Raw genomic sequence first — 12,895 nt, forward strand, 5'->3', positions numbered from 1 at the left:
AAATTACCTTGCTCGGGGGGGGGGGGGGGGGAAAAAGCAGGATGTAATTTTGCACAGGACCTGCGCAGATCTGCCCCTATTTATTTGCTCAGTGCAAGTAGGTGGGACGGCGTTGCCCAGAAAGTAGGACAGGCGCAGTTGCACGCATGCGCACACGGGAGCGTTCGATCTGCGCATGCGTGCGCCGGGCGCAAGCCACTGCTGAGCGGACAGACCATCATTTGCATAGGGGCACACCCACTTTCACTTGCGCTGGCTTGCGCCCTCAATTTTGCCTTACACAGGCGCAAATTACCACACAAAAGGCATCCTGAATCAGGTGGCAATCTTGCCCAATTGCGCCGGCGCAGAGCAATTGAGCTGAGCTGCACAGGTGTAATTAATGGGCAAATCTACCTGAATCTACCCCACTGTGCATAACAGGTGTGCAAGTCCAGATACTCAGCAAACAGATCTTACCAAATGAGTCTTAAAAAGACAGAAAAATCTATAAGGGGTTTAACTCTCCAGCATCCACTATACACTAAAAAAAACAGTTTTGGATGAACTAACCCTTTAAAAGATATAGGGGGTTATTTACTAAAGGAAAATCCACTTTGCACTACAAGTGCACCGCAAGTGCACTTAGAAGTGCAGTCGCTGTAGATCTGAGGGAGACATGCAAGGAAAAAAAAAACAGCATTTTAGCTTGCACATGATTGGATGAAAAAATCAGCAGAGCTTCCCCTCATTTCAGATCTTCCCCTCATTTCAGATCTTCCCCTCATTTCAGATCTTCCCCTCAGATCTACAGCAACTGCACTTCCAAGTGCATTTGCAGTGCAAAGTGGATTTGCCTTTAGTTAATAACCCCCATAGTGTATTTTTAGGATAATATTGTTACAATATACTATATTTAGACTATTCTGATCAAAGAGGTGTCCTTTGATTCATATACAGTGTATCAGGAAAGTATTCACAGCGCTTTAGGTTTTCCACATTTTGTTACAGCCCCATAATGACAACGTGAAAGAAGTTTGTTTGAAATATTTACAAATTTAATAAAAAAAAAAAATCACATGTACATAGGTATTCAAAGCTTTTGTTGAAACACCTTTGTACCAATTGTAGCCTCAAGTCTTTTTGAGTATGATGCTACAAGCTTAGGACACCTATTTTTGGGTAGTTTTCCCATTCTTATATGCAAGACCTCTCAAGCTCCATCAGGTTGCATGGGGAGTGTCAGTTCACAGCCATTTTCAGATCTCTCCAGAGATGTTCAATCGGGTTCAAGTCTGGGCTCTGGCTTTGCCACTCTTGGCTTGGCCACTCAAGGACATTCACAGAGTTGTCCCATAGCCACTTCTTTGTGCGTAGGGTCGTTGTCCTGTTGGAAGAGGAACCTTCGCCCAAGTCTGAGGTTCAGAGTGCTTTGAAACAGGTTTTGATCAAGGATGTCTTTGTAAATTGCTGCATTCATCTTTCCCTTGATCCTGACTAGTCTCCCAGTTCCTGAAACTAAAAAACACCCCCACAGCATGATGCTGCCACCACCATGCTTTGCTGTAGGGATGGTATTGGCCAGGTGATGAGCGGTGCCTGGTTTACTTCAGACATGACACTTGTAATGATACGTGTAATGAAAATTTTTACTGTATGTATCATTATAATGGCTTGGCTGTGACTCATGTTTGTTTGCATGACCATTTTAATAAATTTTGAGACTGCATTTACTCTGTCAATTGTTGGCTAACCAATCTTCTAAAGTCCTGAGGCGATCTCCTGTTTTTGTTGCATATATTGGGATGGAGGTGGTTTGCGGGTGATACCAGACCTTTTCCTTTTTGACATGTCACTTGTCATTCAGGCCAAAGAGTTCAATCTTTGTTTCATCAGACCAGAGAATTTTGTTTCTCAGAGTCCTTCAGGTTCCTTTTGGCAAACTCCAGGTGGGCTGCCATGTGCCTTTTACTGAGGAGTATCTTCTGTCTGGCCACTTTACCGTACAGGCCTGATTGGTGGAGTGCTGCAGAGATGATTGTTCTTCTGGAAGGTTCTCCTCTCTCTACAGAGAAATGCTTGAGCTCTGTAAGGCTTCGTACAGATGAGAGGATATCCGCTGGAAACGGTCCGCCGGACCGTTTCCAGCGGATAAATCCTCTGGCGGATTTGGATCTGATGGCTGTACACACCATCAGATCGAAATCCCTGCGGAATACATCCGCGGTGACGTGGCCGCGCCGTTGCCGCGACCCTGGAAGGTAAATACTTCCACGCATGCGTCGAATCATTACGACGCATGCGAGGGATGGGAGCGGACGGACTGATCCGGTGAGTCTGTACAGACGACCGGATCAGTCCGCTGGACTGGATTCCAGCGGATAGATTTCTTAGCATGCTAAGAAATTTTTATCCGCTGGTAATCCGTCGGCTGGATTTTTATCCGCTGGGAAATGTCCGCTAGGCCGTACACACGACCGGATCTATCTGCTGGAACTGATCCGCGGATCAATCCCAGCGGATAGATCCGGTCGTGTGTACGGGGCCTAAGAGTGACCATCAGGTTCTTGATCGCCTACCTGACTAAGGCCCTTCTCCCCCGAACGCTCAGTTTGGCCAGGCAGCCCGCTCTAGGAAGAGTCCTGGTGGTTCCAAACTTCTTCCATTTACGAATGATGGAGGCCACTGTGCTCATTGGTACCTTTAATGCAGTAAAAAAAAAATCTGTACTCCTCCCCAGATCTGTGCCTCGATACAATCCTGTCTCTGAGGTCTACAGACAATTCCTTGGACTTCATGGCTTGGTTTGTGCTTTGACATGCACAGTTAACTGTGGGACCTGATATAGACAGGGGTGTGTCTTTCCAAATCATGTCCAATCAACTAAATTTACCACAGGTGGACTCCAATCAAGTTGTAGAAACACCTCAAGGATGATCAGTGGAAACAGGATGCACCTGAGCTCAATTTTGAGTGTCATGGCAAAGGCTGTGAATACTTATGCACATGTGATTTTTTTTTGTTTTTAATAAATTTGAAAAGATTTCAAACAAGCTTCTTTCATGTTGCCTCTTATTGAACATAGGAGTCAAGTTAAAGGGGTTGTAAAGGTAAAAGTTTTTTTACCTTAATGCATCCTATGCATTAAGGTAAAAAAACATCTGATAGCACCGAGCCCCCGTTTTACTTACCTCTCCACTCGAAAGTCCCGTGCGCGTTCTTGTCATCCTATTCGGTTCCCAGCCTGGCCGTTTATTGGCTAGGCTGGGCGAATTGATAGCAGCGCAGCCATTGGCTGGCGCTGCTGTCAATCACAGCGGATGTTGCGGCGCGCAGGGGGGCGGGGACGAGTGATACAGTCGGCGACTATGACCGCCGATGTATCACAGGAGCGCGCTCGCAAAAGCTTTCCACCATGCGAGGGAGCTCGCATGAACGTGGAAAGCTTTTGCGAGGAGGACCAGAGACAGCCGCCGAAGGACCCCAGAAGACACGGATCGGGGCCACTCTGTGCAAAACAAACTGCACAGCGGAGGTAAGTATAACATGTTTGTTATTTTTAATCAAGTTTTTTTTTGCCTTTAGTGTCCCTTTAAGGAGAACTGCCACTGGGTTGTCAAAAAGAGGGAAGTCTGTACGTTTTTGTACCATTCCTAGAACCTGCTGCCAAAAGGGTTTGATTTTTGGCCAATCCCAGAAGATGTTAAGCAGCGTACGAGGTTGAGTGTTGCATCTCAAACACAATGGACTGTGTCCGGGGGAACATTAATGCTAATACAGACGCTGTCCGGTACTAGCTGGTCAGAATTTTATAAGAGGTCTCCTAGTATCTGCTACATAATGACCCCTTATGAGCAAAGAAAATGATCTGATTCTTTTGATCTTCCAAGAAAGTGATATTAAAGGGGTTGTAACGGAATTTGGTCAAACAAGACCAATGGGCGAACCCACCCAGTGGGTCCAAAGAGGGTTGAGGCTCTGACAAAGTTTTGGTCGGGTTGGAGTTGGAAGGCTTTATTAATCCAGCCTGGCACGAAGTATGGGTGGCCGATAATCGGCATCATTGGAGAAGGGAAGCTGGAGATTGTGGCCAGCTTCCCTTCTCCAATGATTTATCACTTGCAGATTTCAGATAAGGTGTTTCCAATCAGTGGGTGTGGAAAAGAGTTGACTAAATGGGGCCTCCGTCCACAGAAGGCTGGCTAAGGGAACAGGTACTGACTCTTGCTCCAAGGAAACCTATCATTTATGTGGGGAGTGTCTGCACCAGTTGACCACCCTAGCCATATGGGAGGCCATACATTATAAGGCAGGATCTGGAAGGCCGACCCCTCCACTTAGCTTGGGTTGTCGCAGGAGTGGAAGTTGTATTTGATGATGAGTTGAAGATTGGAGGGAATTCTTGTTCCTAAGTATTGGATAGCTTAAGGGGCCCATCGGAAAGGGAAATTACTACTAAAATGGGCATCTCTTGAAGGGAGAGTAATATTCAGAGCTTATGATTTTTGCAGCTTGACTTTAAAATCTGACAGAACTCCACATTCATGTATTTCAGACAATAAGACTGGTAAAGAAACAAGTTGATAAGATACGTAGAACAACAAGTCATCTGCAAAGGCTGCAATTTTGAGATGGAATGTATTAGTTGCAAGACCTCTAATGTCTGGATTATTCAAAATGTGTTGCAAAAGAAACTCCAGTAAGAGCACAAAGATTAGCAGGGAGTGGGGTAGCCCTGTCTCGTACCGTTGCCAATAGAGAAAGATTTGGAAGCAACTCTGTTCACCTTTACTGTAGCAGAAAGGGACAAATAGAGAACTGAGATCCACGTTAAACTTGAGGTAGGCATCAGTGGCGGCTGGTGCTCAAAATTTTTGAGGGGGCAAACTAACTGAAAAATTCAAAAAAATACTAAAACAAAAACTTCAATTGCCATCAAATGCAGCCACTGTGCCATCAAATGCAGACACTGTGCCCATCATATGCAGCCACCGTTCCAATCATATGCAGCCTCTGTGCGCCTCTGTGGACAGTTTATCACTGGTGAAAACACAAGTGAAAATAAAGAAAAGGAATCCTGAAGTCTACACATTCAAAGACTGGTAATTCTATTTTTGTAGTTGGATTTAGTTACACTATGGTGTCTAGTTTCAGGGCCATTCAGAATTTGAGGATACCTTCCAGCACAGCGATTTAGAAAACAGACAAGCCAGGAATTATATAATAAAGGCATGTATCCCATCAGCTACTTTAAATGCAGAATTGTAAGTGCTTCACAGTCATCGTACATTTCCTAGCAATTGGAGGACAAGTCTTACAGTCTGAAATTCTTAGAAGTCATCATTCCATGGATCGTTCATGATCAGAAAACAGCAGGCATTCTTTTAGAGAGTCAATTATCTCCAGCAATGCGAGGAACCCTCCGCACGACTCTGCCTCGGATAACAGGAGAGGAGATGTGACTCAGTTTGACCTTTTCAAAGAAAAATGAGTTTTAAAGCTGGATGATGGTACGAGGAGGATGGAACGAGTTGAGGGGGTGGGAAGAACGATCCATTATCCTAAACTTAGAGATGAAAATGAAGGAAGACCACTTACAAGAGGCTTTAAAAATATCTCCACCTCCTCAATGCCTATAGGCACTAATATGTGCCCCATCGTTCTATTATTAGGCAAGTCTACCATAATTACTGTACTAACGTTCTCCAGCAGGGATGGTAGTTATAGGATCATTTTTATTTTCTGGTGTTCTCCGATCACTCTTTGGTATGCAGAAAGTCAGTTGTAAAGAAGGCATGTTTATCACGTCAACTATAGTGTAACTTAAAGTGATTATAGACCTTCTTAAATAATAAACATGTCGGGGCAGATCCACATACCTACGCTGCGCCCGGCGCAGATGTGAGATACGCTACGCCGCTGTAACTTACTTTGCAAATCTTTGAATCCTGAAAGAATTTGCGCCGTAAGTTACGGCGGCGTAGTGTATCTCTCGCGGCGTAAGGGCGCGGAATTCAAATGCGGCGAGTAGGGGGCGTGTTTCATTTAAATGAAGCGCGTCCCCGCGCCGAACGAACTGCGCATGCCCCGTCCGTCAAAACTCCCAGGGTGCATTGCTCCAAATGACGTCGCAAGGACGTCATTGTTTTCGTCATGAACGTAAATGGCGTCCAGTCCCATTCACGGACGACTTACGCAAATGACGTAAAATTTTCAAAATTATACGTGGGAACGACGGCCATACTTAACATTGAGTTCGCCACCAGATAGCAGCTTTAACTATACGCCGAACGGAAACGACGTAAAAGAATGCGACGGCCGCTCGTACGTTCGTGGATCGTCGGAAAAAGCTAATTTGCATACTCGACGCGGATTAGGACGTGAACGCCACCCAGCGGCCGCCGGAAAATTGCATCTTAGATCCGACGGCGTACTAAGGCATACGCCTGTCGGATCTAACACAGATGCTGTCGTATCTTGTTTGGTGGATACCAAAACAAAGATACGTCGCGCAAAATTTGAAATTACGCGGTGTATCAACAGATATGCCGGCGTAATTTCTTTGAGGATCTGCCCCGTCATGTTTACCTGCTCTGTGTAATGGTTTTGCACAGAGTAGCCCCAAACCTCAATTTCTGGGGTCCACCACCGGGGACGTTGGCTCCTCCTCTTCGGTGAGTTCCCCCTATAGGAAGCCGCTTCCTATGGGGGCACCCATGCGGGCCCGCCATGTCATGATGTTACATCTCGTCACAATGTCACAATGCCACCATGCCATCAGGGGCTCTTTTCTGCCCCTGCAGGCAGGATCTGTAAACAAATCAGACCTAGGGATAAAGTGATTTTAAAACTCTCCACTAGAAAACAGATGCCAGAGACCAAAATAAGACAAAAATGTTACCCTCTCCGCCTCCTCCAATCATATGTAGTGCTACCCCCTCAGGAGCCTGAGGGGGTAGGGCATAAGGGTCTCATATCAATAATATATAAGCACCTTATTACTTTGCCTACTGCAGATCTACCATCACACGTGGAAAAATGGGAAAGAGACCCTGGACTTCAGTTGGAATCATCCGATTGGGATACAATTTGTACCACAACAAAATCATCTTCACAAAATATAATAGCTCTAGAGACAAATTATAAAGTACTTTTGCGCTGGTTCCTGTCAGAAACGCAAAATATATTCTGCAATACTCCCCACCATGCTTCCGTGGCTGTGGTGAACTAGAATCACATATTTTGGGAATGTCCAGTTACAAAATGTTTTTGGAAAGAGGTTTTACTTATCCTCTCCACCTTATTCAAAAAAACAATCAAACCTGACCCTTCAATTGCGCTACTAAATCTAAAACCGACTTCTATTTCCCACACTCAATTCAACATCCTTCTACAAATCACTACTGCAGCAAAGCAGACAATCGCCAAAGCGTGGAAAACCCCAACATTAAGGATTATAGAAGCCAAAACCAGAATAAACCAAGCCATGACCCACTCAAAAACGGAAGCCATTACCAATGATAATATTGGAAAATTTGATAAAATCTGGAATCCTTGGGTGACTAATTTTTTCCCTCCAAACTTTGACATCACATTATTAAGACCTTGGTAATATAACTACTATAGCTATTTAATATACTAATAACATAAGACCAACATAATAAGATACCCTGGGGACCTTTTCGACCTTTTCTATCTTTTCTATCTTATCTACCTACTATCTTTATTTTTTGCTTATCTTCTTCTTACCCTTCCCTCTCTTCTATCTTGTCTCTTTAGTTCTTTTTTTATTGTTTTTTCTTTCTTAGCATATATTGTTAGTATATGCAAAAATGCAGCATTCCTTTTTTTTTTATGTTTTTTATTTATCAGTATATTTCAGCTTTAGAGCTCCATTGAAACAGTGCAAACAGTGGCCCGGATTCACATACATTGGCGCATATTTATGCCGGCGTAGCGTATCGAATATACGCTACGCCGACGCAGCGCACAGAGGCAAGCACAGTATTCACAAAGCACTCGCCCCTAGTCGCTGTTAAAGATACGCTTGGTTTCCTCAGCGTAAGCCAGCGTAGGTGGAAGTGGGCGTGACCCCATGTAAATGAAGGACTGAGCGTCATAAAGTTACGAATAACGTACGGCGCATGCGCCGTCCCGTGGACGCATCCCAGTGCGCATGCTCAGAATCACGTCGAAACAACTGCCTAAGATACGTCGAATCACTGCCTACGACGTGAACGTAACCTACGCCTAGCCCTATTCACGTACTACGTAAACAACGTAAAATACAACGGCCCTAATGTCTCTTCAATAAATCCTCATTTATCTTCATTATATATTACCCCAACATTATACGAGGTCTAGAAATTATGACCCTTAATTTTTTCTTTATAAATTCTGTTATTCCCTTACATGTTATATATTAATACTACATCTGGTTTGTAATTACTAAATCCAACACTAAGCATATTTTTTAGCAAGTCTCCAGATAATGGTCAACATATGTTAAACTCAAATTACTGTTTTTTTTCTTTTGTTGTTGCCTTCTAAAAAACACTGGAGCCTGATATAAATATCAAATTTTTGTTCTCCTTAAAGTGGAGGTTCCCCCTAAAAAAAAATTCTAACAATACATTGAAAAGACTGATTACACTGCGGGTATGCTGTTTTTTTTTTTTTTTTTCGTACATACCTCTATATCGCCGTTTCATCCCTCGGCTTCCGGGTATGATTCTAGCGGGGCTGGGCGTTCCTAGTTGATTGACGTTCCTCCGACCGACGCATACTTGACATCACGACTTTCCGAAAGAACCCGAACGTCACTGCGCAGGCGACGTATAGAGCCGACTCTATACGGCGCCTGCGCAATGACGTTCGGCTTCTGTCGGAAAGTCATGACGTGCAGTATGCGCCGGTCGGAGAAACGTCAATCAACTAGGTCCAGCAAGAATCATACCCGGAAGCCGAGGGATGAAACGGCGATAACGAGGTATGTACGAAAAAAAAACAGCATACCCGCAGTGTAATCAGTCTTCTCAATGTATTGTTAGAATTTTTTTTTAGGGGGAACCTCCACTTTAACTGCTACTATTTATAGTGACTATGTTTATTGACAATATATGCTTGTAATTTTGAAAATGTAATAAACAAATTTGACAAGAAAAATATTAAAAATGTTAATGTTAAAGCGGGAGTTCACCCGAAAATGTTTTTTTAACATTAGATTGAGGCTAATTAAGGGGAGCAGAAACGGGTATTTTTTTTAAAATCAATGCCGTACTTAACGCTTTCGAGATAGATGTTCTCCCGCCGCTTCCGGGTATGATCTTCGGGACTGGGCGTTCCTATTTGATTGACAGCCTTCCGACGGTCGCATACAGCGCGTCACCAGTTACCGAAAGAAGCCGAACGTCGGTGCGGCTCTATACGGCGCCTGCACACCGACGTTCGGCTACTTTCGGAAACTCGTGACGCGCTGTATGCGACGGTCGGAAGGCTGTCAATCAAATAGGAACGCCCAGTCCCGCAGCCCATACCCGGAAGCGGCGGGAGAACATCTATCTCGAACACGGTAAGTACGGCATTGATTTAAAAAAAAAATTACCCGTTATTGCTTCCCGTACATAGAACTGTCCCTGCACAAAGTGTCATTTCTGAAAGAAAAAAAGCCATTTAAAACCCTGTCTTTCAGGGTCTTTCCCAGTGACGTACGAGGGTGCGTCAGAGGGGGCGGGGTCACGTGACGGGTGGCCGGCGCTTCCCCTATATAATTAATGTCACAGCTCCAGCGCGTCATTCCGCTAGGCTGTGTCCAGCGGAGAGTGGAGCTCCCCTGCTGCGCTCTGGACGGAAGGATCTTCTGCATCACTGGACCGGACCGCTGATCATCCGTCGCTGGAGAGATCATCCATCGCTGGATAGGAGACAGTGGATTCCCATCGCTGGATTTTTTATTTTTTTTATTAATAAAGGATTTTTTTGTACGGTGTCTGTGTGTTTTTTTTTTTCAACTATTTACCAGTGGCGGCTGGTGCTCAAAATTTTTGGGGGGCGCAAACGAAAAAAAAACAAAAACAATTGCAGCCTCACTGTACCTATCAATTGTCACCACTGTGCCATGCCATCAAATGCAGTCACTGTGCCATCAAAACGCAACCACTGTGCCATCAAAACGCAGCCACTGTGCCATGCCATCAAAACGCAGCCACCGTGCCATCAAAACGCAGCCACTGTGCCATCAAAACGCAGCCACTGTGCCATGCCATCAAAACGCAGCCACTGTGCCATGCCATCAAAACACAGCCACTGTGCCAATGCTTTAAAACGCAGCCACTGTGCCATGCCATCAAAACACAGCCACTGTGCCATACCATCAAACGCAGCTACTGTGCCATCAATTGTCACCACTATGCCATCAAACACAGCCACTGTGCCCCCAATTGTCACCACTGTGCTCCCAATTGTTGCCACTGTGCCCCCAATTGTCACCACTGTGCCCCCAATTGTCACCACTGTGCCCCCAATTGTCGCCACTGTGCCCCCAATTGTCACCACTGTGCCCCCACTTGTAGCCACTGTGCCCCCACTTGTAGCCACTATGCCCCCACTTGTAGCCACCATGCCCAGTACCCCCCCCCCGGCACTTACCTTTATGGCTTCTACGTCCCTCGATGACGGTTACCTGATTGGCTGAGATGCCTGTCAGTCTTATCCTCGGGCGTACGGCCGGTACGTCCCGAGGATGAGCTTCCGGAAGCCGACTACAGCCTCAGGGCTGTACTCGGACAGCCTATCAGGGCCGCTGGCCCTGATAGGCACTTCCACACAGCCAGTCAGCTGCCGCTATTCAGCTGACCGGCGCTCAACATCCGGCCAGCTGAATAGTGGGCGGCAGCGGCGAAAATATACAGATTCATACAGTGTATGAATCTGTATATTTTACTGGCTGTGAGCGAGCCAGAGGGGGCGGCGCTCCTGCGTCCCTACGGACGCACCGCCACTGGTATTTACACTTCCTTCGTGAAATGGTAGAGGTACAGTGTACCCCATTACCAATTCACATAGGGGGGGCAGGATCTGGGGGTCCCCTTTGTTAATGGGGTCTTCCAGATTCTGATAAGCCCCCCGCCCGCAGACCCCCCACAACCACCGGGCAAGGGTTGTGGGGATGAGGTCCTTGTCCCCATCAACATGGGGACATCCTCCCCATGTTGAGGGCATGTGGCCTGGTGCGGTTCATGAGAGCTGGGGGGCCGCACTCTGTCCCCCCCCTCTTTTCTGCGGCCGGCCAGGTTAACATACTCGGATAAGGGTCTGGTGTGGATTTTTAGGGGGACTCCACGCCATTTTTTTTTTAATTTGGGGTGGAGTTCCCCTTAAAATCCACACCAGACCTGAAGGGCCTGGTATGAATATTTGCGGGGAACCCTACGTCATTTTTTTTTTATGGCGGGGTTCCCCTTAATATCCATTCCAGACCTGAAGGGCCTGGTTATTTAATTTGGGGGACCCCCACGCATTTTTTTTCTTCTTTATGAATGAATCATCTCTGTAATTGAAAGAGCCGACAATTCATTAGAGCCGCAAAGCCGGTTTTAAATGGCTTTTTTCTTTCAGAAATGACTTTGTGCAGGGACAGTTCTATGTACGGGAAACATGCGCTTTTTCACATGCTGACTTTACACCCCCCCTAGGTACGAAATTTAAAGTAATATTACACTTTTATCGTTTCACTTTTAGCATTATTAAATTCACTGCTCCTGAAAAAACGGCCGTTTAAAAAAAAAAAATTGCATTGATACATGTTTCCTGGGACAGGTCCCAGGTCCCCAAACACTTTTTAGGACAATAAATTGCATATTAGCCTTTAAAATGAACACTTTAGATTTCAAATGTTCAAGTCCCATAGACTTTAACGGGGTTCTAATGTTCACACGAACATTTGGTGTGTTCGCAAGTTCTGATGCAAACCGAACAGGGGGGTGTTCGGCTCATCCTTAATTAGCGGCCCCCCAGCCCCCTCTACATACCTGAGCACTGGAAAGTCCCGCGTCACGAACACGCTCGATCATTGCCCTGGCTTCTCGGCTCTTCATTGGATAGATTGATAGCAGCACATTGGCTCGTGCTGCTGTCAATCAAATCCAATGATGTGGCGCATCGGGGCAGGGCCAAGTAATACACTCGGTGGCTATGGCCACCGAATGTATCGCATGGGAGCGCGCCCGCAAGCTAACCCCCTTGGAAAAAAGCTTCTCAGAGGGGGTAAGCTCTTGCGGGGAGGAGCCGCCGTGGGACCCCAGAAGAGAACATTTAGGGCCACTCTATGCAAAACGAACTGCACAGTGGAGGTAAGTATGATATGTTTGTTATTTAACTTTTTGTAAACACAAACCTTTACTATCACTTTAAGTGGTTAAAACACCCTTCCTGCTGTAATTCTATATGAAAAAAAATAAAAAAATGCATACAGATATCAATCTAAGATTTTTTTCTTTGCGTAATGAAGCAATCACAGGCTGAATCTGCAAAGGTGTGTCTCAGATTGTTGGACTTATTGGTGAGCACTGGGCTAGATTCAGGTAGGAAGGGGGGCGTGTTTTATGTTAATCTATGATGACCTGACGTGATTGACGTTTTGTACGAACGGCGCAATGCGCCATCCGTGTACATATCCCAGTGTGCATTGCTCCCAAGTACGCCGCAACGACTTATTGGTTTCAACGTGAACGTAAATTACGTCCAGCCCTATTCGCGAACGACTTACGCAAACGACGTAATAAATAAAAAAATCAAAGCGGGAACGACGTCCATACTTAACATTACGTGCGCCTCATAGAAGCAGGAGCAACGTTACGCCGGAAAAAGCCTTACGCAAACGACGTAAAAAACTATGTTTGTGAATCGGCGTGAGAAT

This window comes from Rana temporaria, chromosome 3, assembly GCF_905171775.1.
Source record: "Rana temporaria chromosome 3, aRanTem1.1, whole genome shotgun sequence".
Classification (NCBI taxonomy): Eukaryota; Metazoa; Chordata; class Amphibia; order Anura; family Ranidae; genus Rana; species Rana temporaria.